This window comes from Alligator sinensis, unplaced genomic scaffold, assembly GCF_000455745.1.
Source record: "Alligator sinensis unplaced genomic scaffold, ASM45574v1 scaffold360_3, whole genome shotgun sequence".
Taxonomy (NCBI): Eukaryota; Metazoa; Chordata; order Crocodylia; family Alligatoridae; genus Alligator; species Alligator sinensis.
This window is the reverse complement of record NW_005841977.1, coordinates 1,007,297-1,015,265: the sequence shown is the minus strand read 5'-3', so window position 1 is coordinate 1,015,265 and position 7,969 is coordinate 1,007,297.

Here is a 7,969-nt window from a genome sequence, read left to right as displayed (position 1 = left end):
TTTCCTGCCTATGCAGGGGGTCGGACTCGATGATCTATTGAGGTCCCTTCCGACCCTAGCATCTATGAATCTATGAATCTATGAAAACAGTCAGTGCATAATCCGCCTAGGAGGGGGAGCCTATTGCTGACCTGTCACTTTGGAGGGCCACACCAAAGAAAGTGGCATTGGGGTTCTTTTCATCCTCAACTTAGATAAGCACTGTATATTGCTGACTTCACCTCGACATGCCCCTATATGGTCTGGAAGTGTTATTAACCTCATTAATAAGGAGAACTAAGGGGAAGGACCAACATTTTTAAGGACAGCCAATAATGCTGGGCCTGGCTTCAAAGCATTACGCACTCACAACTACCAGTCAAGTTATTGGGAGCTCAGTGCTTTTGAAAACCAGCTCCAAAATGTTTCAAAGTAGGATTCCAGGATTGGCAGCCACTGAAGCTGATCAACAACACATTAAACACTTGATAGTTTGATGACATCCTTTCAATCCTTTTCTGAGCAGCCTAAGAGACTGGGTTTGTCCTCAGCAAGTCTCACAGGCTCACTCTGGGTGTCTGTGGTACACATAGGGGTAAAATCTAGCTCTCCTGGGTCCCATGTTAGTTAAACCATTCTGTCTGACAATTAACAGAAGACTCTCAAAAGTTTTTATAGCCACTACATTTTTCCTAAGATGGAGGCATAATAGGGCAGCTCTGCACCCTGGAAGATTTGGCACATGAAGCAGTGATGGCACAGCCAGCCACCAGCTGTGGCAAGAGCTATTTTTATGTCCCACAAGCAAGGTGGTGCCTAAGGTTGCTGCCCCAGTCACACTCCTGCTCCCACAGTTACGCTCCTGATCCAAAGGCATATAAATCTTAGCTTCGCCTGGATAGTATAAGATGCAGCTAACAATGGAGTTCAAAATAGACTGCTGGGGTGCTCATCTGCTATCAAACTGGATTAGACATTGATATTCATTGCAAGTCCCAGCTTTTCAAACTCTCTGGCATGGGTCACCAAATGAGAGATGATTGTGGAAATAGATTTACAGTCTCTCTTCTGTGCCTCTTCCTCCAAAAAGCCCAAGTTATCAGTGGTGAAAGATGCTATGTTTGTATCATCATGGAGACTCCTATTATTTCCTGTTCACAAAGGCATTTTTCTTTCCACAAAGTGTACACAAACTAAATATAGCAGAGGGAAGAAATGGAAAAGTGCTTTGGCTGAAAGGAAATGTGTTTTTGCAAATGACATCTCAATAGTTCTCCAGTCACCTTGCAATTTCATTACCTTTTTAAAAATGAAACCTGAAATGATCAAACCACGGGGAGAAAAAGGCAATATTATCACCAGTGGGGAATAAAAGAGACATAGAGGCAAGGTGTGAGCTACTTAGAGACTCTATTCATCTTACTATAGTCAACAGAGCTGAGGAAAGAACCTTGTCTGTTTGTCTCTTGTATACTTTTTCTTTTCTTTTGTCAGAGGGCTGTACGTCCAGTTTCTTCAGGAGGATTTCTTAGGTCTTTGAAGTGCTGTATGAGGGCAGAATACACAGCAGGGGGAAATGCAGGACTAGAAAGATAACAGAGGGGGGGAAATCATCAGTGGAAACCTACAGAAAAGAGAATATTGGCTCAGTAAATAATACCATATTAAGCAGAATTCAAGAGCTGTCATGCCTGGTTAACAGAGGTTGAATAATTAGAGAAGAGGTTAGAAGGTGCAAGCCTGTCTCCTGCAGGCAACAATGGAAGGGATAATAAGCTTAGCATACTCACAAAGACAACCAAAGAAATCTGACCCCTTATCAAGCAGTTATCTGTGGTCAAGTAAATGAGATTAGGCCTATAATGGGATTGATGCCACATGAAGCTTTGCATTTCTGACGTCGCAAGGAGTTTATTGACACCAATCCCTGCTAATTTATCAAATTTCTGAAGTAGCAATGTCTCCCCCGCTGAAAATACCAGGGAGTAACCGAATAAACCTCTTGAGTAAAAAGGGATTCATTGCCTGAAGAGGATTTATAGGGCACCATCATTATTGAGTTAGCAGCTTTGGAAGCAGCCAGCTGCTCTTACAGCCCTTGAACTGCATAATAATGCTTTGCCCTGCCGCCGTGCCTTTCATCTGAGGAACATGTCCCATTTTACAAAGTAAACTCTGTGTCTTTCTCTCTACCATTGGGTTGGAGCACAGTGAAGGGAAGGGCCTTGTCCAAGGACACCCAAGGGTCAAATTCATCCCTACACCAGTATTGAGTGAAGTGAAAGGATCAGGGCTCCGGTGTTCATGCTTCCCCTGTTCTCTGGGAGACTAAGGTCCAGGGTAGAACTGCCCTTATTTGTAGCCCCTGTAAAGCATATAACAGTGGGGATTCACTGGACTACACTCGTCTGGCCTAACCACACCTCCTTCCCTCCCCTTACTCATCTCAGCTGGTCCCCCATCCCCAGCACACACCTCAGCACCTCCACACCAGGGGTCAGGAGCTGCAAGAACTGGTTTGGTGCTGGATGGGGACCTGTTCTGTGCTGGGGGAGAATGTGAATGTCACAGGAGCGGATTCCTCCAGGTTTCCTGTGTCAGAGACCCATTAGATCTTAATGCAGCTCCTCTTCAACAAGCTTTCTCTTCCCTAGGTAAAGAGGCAGTCCGTAGCCACTATGTAACAAAGAGGCAAGGAATTTTCTTCCATTAACTCACTGGAACAAATGCATGTTAGAAAGGCTAATCAATATTCAGAATAATGGGGAGAGACTGGGCTTCATCTAATAATGGCTAAACTCCAGATTGTTAAAGGTATTAGGCACTTAACTCCTGCTGATTAAGTCTGTTGCCTCAAGTTTCAAAAAGAGATGGAAAACTTTGGGACCTGGGTCATAGGAACATCCAGAATCTGTTCTTAAAGCTGTAGCTATAACATTGGGAGGCCTTGGTCACATCACTGAGGGCTTGATTTCTAAATTTAAGAAATATGCTTATGCTTGTAAAAATGTGCACGCAGTCATGTGAATAACTTGCATACACAGTTAGCCATGACTGCATATGCAACCCAAATCACTGAACGTACCAAATACTATAGTAGTTATACAGTTGACAGCCTGCCAGCATGTGCAAATACCAAAATGTACATGTAAAACATAGGGGGTTTTTTTCATTTTGAGGGCAGAGGGAGCGAGGAAAACAGACAATCACCAATCAGTTTCCATTAATTATGCCTGTCTACACTGCAGCCAGGAGATACAAGGTTTGTTTAATTAACTTTTTTACATTGTTTTGAGATCTGTTAAATGAAGGATCTGTTGGTGAGTGAAACACTTCATTTATATCCATCCAAAATCATCCAAGACGGAAATGTTTGCCTTTGCAAAAAAAATTATTTTTATAATGATGGCTAAATCTAGCCAGAGGATCTCCATTTAATGTGTTCATAATAGATGTGTGCCAAGGTCATGACAGCTGGGAAGAAAATTAAGATCTTCCTAGACCTGAACTACTTTCATGGCTGCATATGTTGTCCTGAAAAACATTTCAATTATCCTGCTATTCAGGAGTGATGCAATCAAAAAGTTGTCAATCACTGTGCAACCTACATGGATTTTTTTCCCATATTAACTGATTGCCGGGGCTTCCCTTCTATTCTTCTTTTTCTGGCTGTTGGATTTCAAATTAGACAGACTCCAATTTATCTGTCTGGCTTCAAAAGTAGGGTAGGTCATGAAGTGAAGCATCCAAAAGGAAAGGAAGGAAACCAAAAAAAAAATCTTAAAAATCCTAGACAGCAGCACTCAATGAGTTTAAAAATAGCCTAAACTAAAGACTAGAGATAGGCACATGCTGCTGATGTCCCAGCTCTGAGTCAGAATCATTACATGAAAAAAGGATGCAAAAAACCCCCAAACAAACTTGGAGCTTCCAAACATTAGAGAACAGCTTCTCTTCCACCAGGGCCAAGAGTACCAGACAATGATCCTCAGATTTTAAATTCTATCATTGCTGTATGCATACTACCTGTGACCCAGGGACCTAGGAAAATCTGTCTGACCTTGGGACACTGCAGGTGAAAGATCAGGATCCTGCTCTACTTCACAGAGATGCTCTGTGTGACCATGAACAGGTCACCTCACTTGTCTATATTTCCATCTTTCTATCCTTCCACACAGATGCTCATATTTGTTTGCCTCAGCCAGAGGCTCAAAGGTGTATTCATTCACAGATTTTAGTGAAATGCTATTTTGGTCCTTGGACAGCAAGTACTAGAAAAGGACTGAGTACGAATCCCACTATCCTGGTGAAACATCCATCTCCTTGTTCCTTCTGTTAGCTGTTTCTTGAATGTATCTCTTCCCTGTGGTTTAATCACTTTCACGGGTAACTTATTCCATATATTTCTCATCCTTAATGTGAAGAGGTGCACTTCATTCATGCTGTATACCAACATAAAGTAAAAGTTTGGGTTTTCTAATTTTGGATGCCTCATACATTCTTGGACCCCCCTCCTTCCACCCAGCTAGTTTAAAGAATGAATATGTTAGAAAGGCTAACCAACATTCAGAGTCTGAGTTTGATTTTTTGAGTGCACACTTCTCAAAAAATGAAAGCATTTACTGATCTCCTCTCTGACCAGGAGCAGAACTTCAGTTCCTTAGGAGAATATTCATCCTAAAGTGTCTGGTTTCAAGAAGCACCAATGAGGCTTTGTAGAGATACACTTCAGTTTCCTCGTGTGAGAAATGCACTTATTATTCACACTTAATGGAATCTGCCCAAACTGGAGGTTGCCAATTGATTGTCATTAGGGAAAAGTTAAGTCATTTGGGAAAAATAAGAACCCAACTGAAACAATAACCACACTTATCTCAAACTTGCTGGAGGTTCAGAAAGTTGAGCCACTTATTGCCCCCCTAACCACTATCACCATCCAGCTCTGTACTCCCTAGGTTTATCCAGAACCTCATTTGAAACAAAATGAGACTGAACACTAGGAAATGTAACATAGGGAACATTCACTGTCAACAGGGAGATGATCTGGATTATCCAACAGTACATCTCCATCTCAGACTCATTTCAATTGGCCTGCACTTTTCCTGATCACTTACACCATTGCAAAATGAGTGTAAGAAATGACTGCTCTGATTTGGTTAGTTTTATGGCACCTGCACTTACTTTGCTGTAATGTGAATGATATCACAAGGTGCCAGGACAGTGGTGAAACAGCCCCATATGATCTCCAAAATATTTCTGACTCACCTGGAAGTACGTGGTCTGACAGAAATGACCTATCCATCCTGGTAGCCAGACCACAGAGGTGAGGAAAAGCTGTTAGACACTTTTCTGAGTTTGTTCTTCTGAGATTTTGCCATCACAGACCGCAGAAGGGAAGGCCTCTCAGTCAGGCATTAAATGTGCTTTACAGAACTTCTGACTTTTTACATTTAGCGCATGGCTGACTTTTCTTCCCCATCTTTTTGTGTACGTCTCATCTGTCCATGTGGCAACCCATTCTCAGATGCATTTGTATCTTGGGAACCCACAACTGCTATTGACAGAAAGAGATTGTGTAATCAGCAACTAGTGATAAAGCACAGCTACACATTGCTAGATATTTAGGGGAGGAGAATGTAGCTGATTGTCAGTGGAGAAGGTCAAGAATAGAGCTGTGAGAAAAGTTTTCAATTATGGTAATTTTGCCAAAAATGTACAGTTATGGGATAGAAGGTATTTGCAAAAAATGGAGAGGAGCATTTAAAAAATGGTCCACTCATTCAACATTTTCCCCCCCAAAAAAGTTTTGTCCTGGAAACGTTGAAATGTTTCATTTTCATAGTTTCATAGTTTGTAGGGGCACAAGGGACCTGAGCAGATCATCAAGTCTGACCCCCTGCCATGGCAGGAAAGAGTACTGGGGTCAAACGACCCCAGCAAGGTGTTCATCCAGCCTCCTTTTAAAGACCCCAGCGTAGGAGCCAGCACCACTTCTCTTGGAAGTTGGTTCCAGATCCCAGCCGCCCTGACTGTGAAGTAGCGCCTCCTGTTATCTAGTCTAAATCTACCCTCTGCCAGCTTGTGGCTGTTATTTCTTGTCACTCCTGGTAGTGCTCGGGGGAACAGGGACTCCCCCAATGAGTGCTGGTCCCCTCTGACTAGTTTGTAACAGGGCCACCAGGTCCCCCCTCAGCCTTCTCTTGTGGAGGCTGAACAGGTTCAGGTCCCTTAGCCTCTCCTAGTAGGGTCTGCCCTACTGCCCCTGATCATGCAAGTGGCCCTCCTCTGGACCCTCTCCATGCTGTCCACATCCCTCCTGAAGTGCGGCGCCCAGAACTGGATGCAGTACTCCAACTGTGGCTGGACCTGTGTTGCACAGAGGGGGAGGATCACCTCCTTGGACCTGCTTGAGATGCATCTATGGATGCATGGCAAGGTGCGGTTGGCCTTCCTGACCGTGTCCCTACACTGTCAGCCCATGTTCATTTTGGCATCAATAATGACTCCGAGATCCTTTTCTGTCTCTGCACTGATGAGAAGGGAGTTTGCAGCCTATTCTTCCCTTCTAGCGTGCCCACTTCCCCCCATATCTTCCTGCGAATTTGAACAGGGTGCTTTTTACCCCTTTGTCCAAATCGCTGATGAAGATGTTGAACAGTGCAGGCCCGAGGACCAAACCCTGCGGGACCCCACTGCCCACATCCCTCCAGGTTGAAAATGACCCGTCCACCACCCCTCTCTGGGTGCGGCCCTCCAGCCAGTTAGCGACCCATTTGACTGTGTAGGTGTCGACGGCACAGTCCCCTAGTTTTTTAATGAGAATGGGGTGAGAGACAGTGTCAAAGGCCTTCCTGAAGTCCAGAAAGACTACGTCCACTGCTACCCCTGCATCTAAGGATTTTGTGAAGGCCACCAGGTTGGTCATAGAAGGCCACCAGGTTGGTCTGACAGGACCGGCCTCTAATAAACCCATGCTGGTTGCCCCTAAGCATAATCTCTCCTGCTGGTCCCTCGTGGACATAAGCCAGGATAATTCTCTCAAAAAGCTTACCCAGGATCAAGGTAAGACTAACTGGCCTATAGTTTCCTGGGTCCTCCTTCCTCCCTTTTTTGAAAATGGGAACCACATTGGCCCTTTTCCAGTCCTCTGGCACCACACCAGAGCACCATGAGTGCTCATAAAGCCGTGCCAGGGGTCCCGCAATGACCTCTGCTAGTTCCCTCAGCACTCTGGGGTGGAGGTCGTCAGGACCAGCTGATATGAATACGTCCAGTCCCTCCAGAAGTTCCCTGACTAGGTCCTCTCTGACCCTGGGCCTGGCTGCACCTTCCCTGGGGCCTACGGGGGTCCCAGGGTGGGGGGTGACCCGATCCCTGCTCAGGAAAATGAAGGTAAAGAAATTGTTAAACACGTTAGCTTTGTCATCTGGTGTGATGACCAGATTTCCTAGCATGTCTTGCAGAGGCCCCACGTTACCCATTTGTTTGAAAACAATGTTTTTCAAATTTTAATTTAGAACCTATGTGTTTCATTTGAAAAGTTACATAGTTTTTCTTTTTAATTAAAAGGTTTAGATAATCCTAAAATAAAATGAACATGTCATTAGGGGTCAAGTTAAATGTTTGCTGCCTTCCCAAAATGAATTTGGGAAGAGGGATCACTTGCTTATTTTGTCCAAAAAAATTGAGACATTTCTATTTTGGTTTGACCAGAAATGATTTTTTCCCTTACTGTTTCATATCATACATTGAACTGAAAAATCCACCATTCATTCAGGTCTAATTAAAGATGTCTTGACAAGAAAACAGAACTTGGAGGTACTCTGGACTGGAGAACTAGATCTTCCTTTTTTGGCCCCGTAATGGCACATTAGGATCAAATATGTCAAGTCCCAGTGGTATAAATAGGCAATTTCTCCTTGGAGAAAAGCCTGGAATGAAGCAGCAGATGCCGCAGGACAAAGATGAGGAGCGCTGACAGAGCTCTATG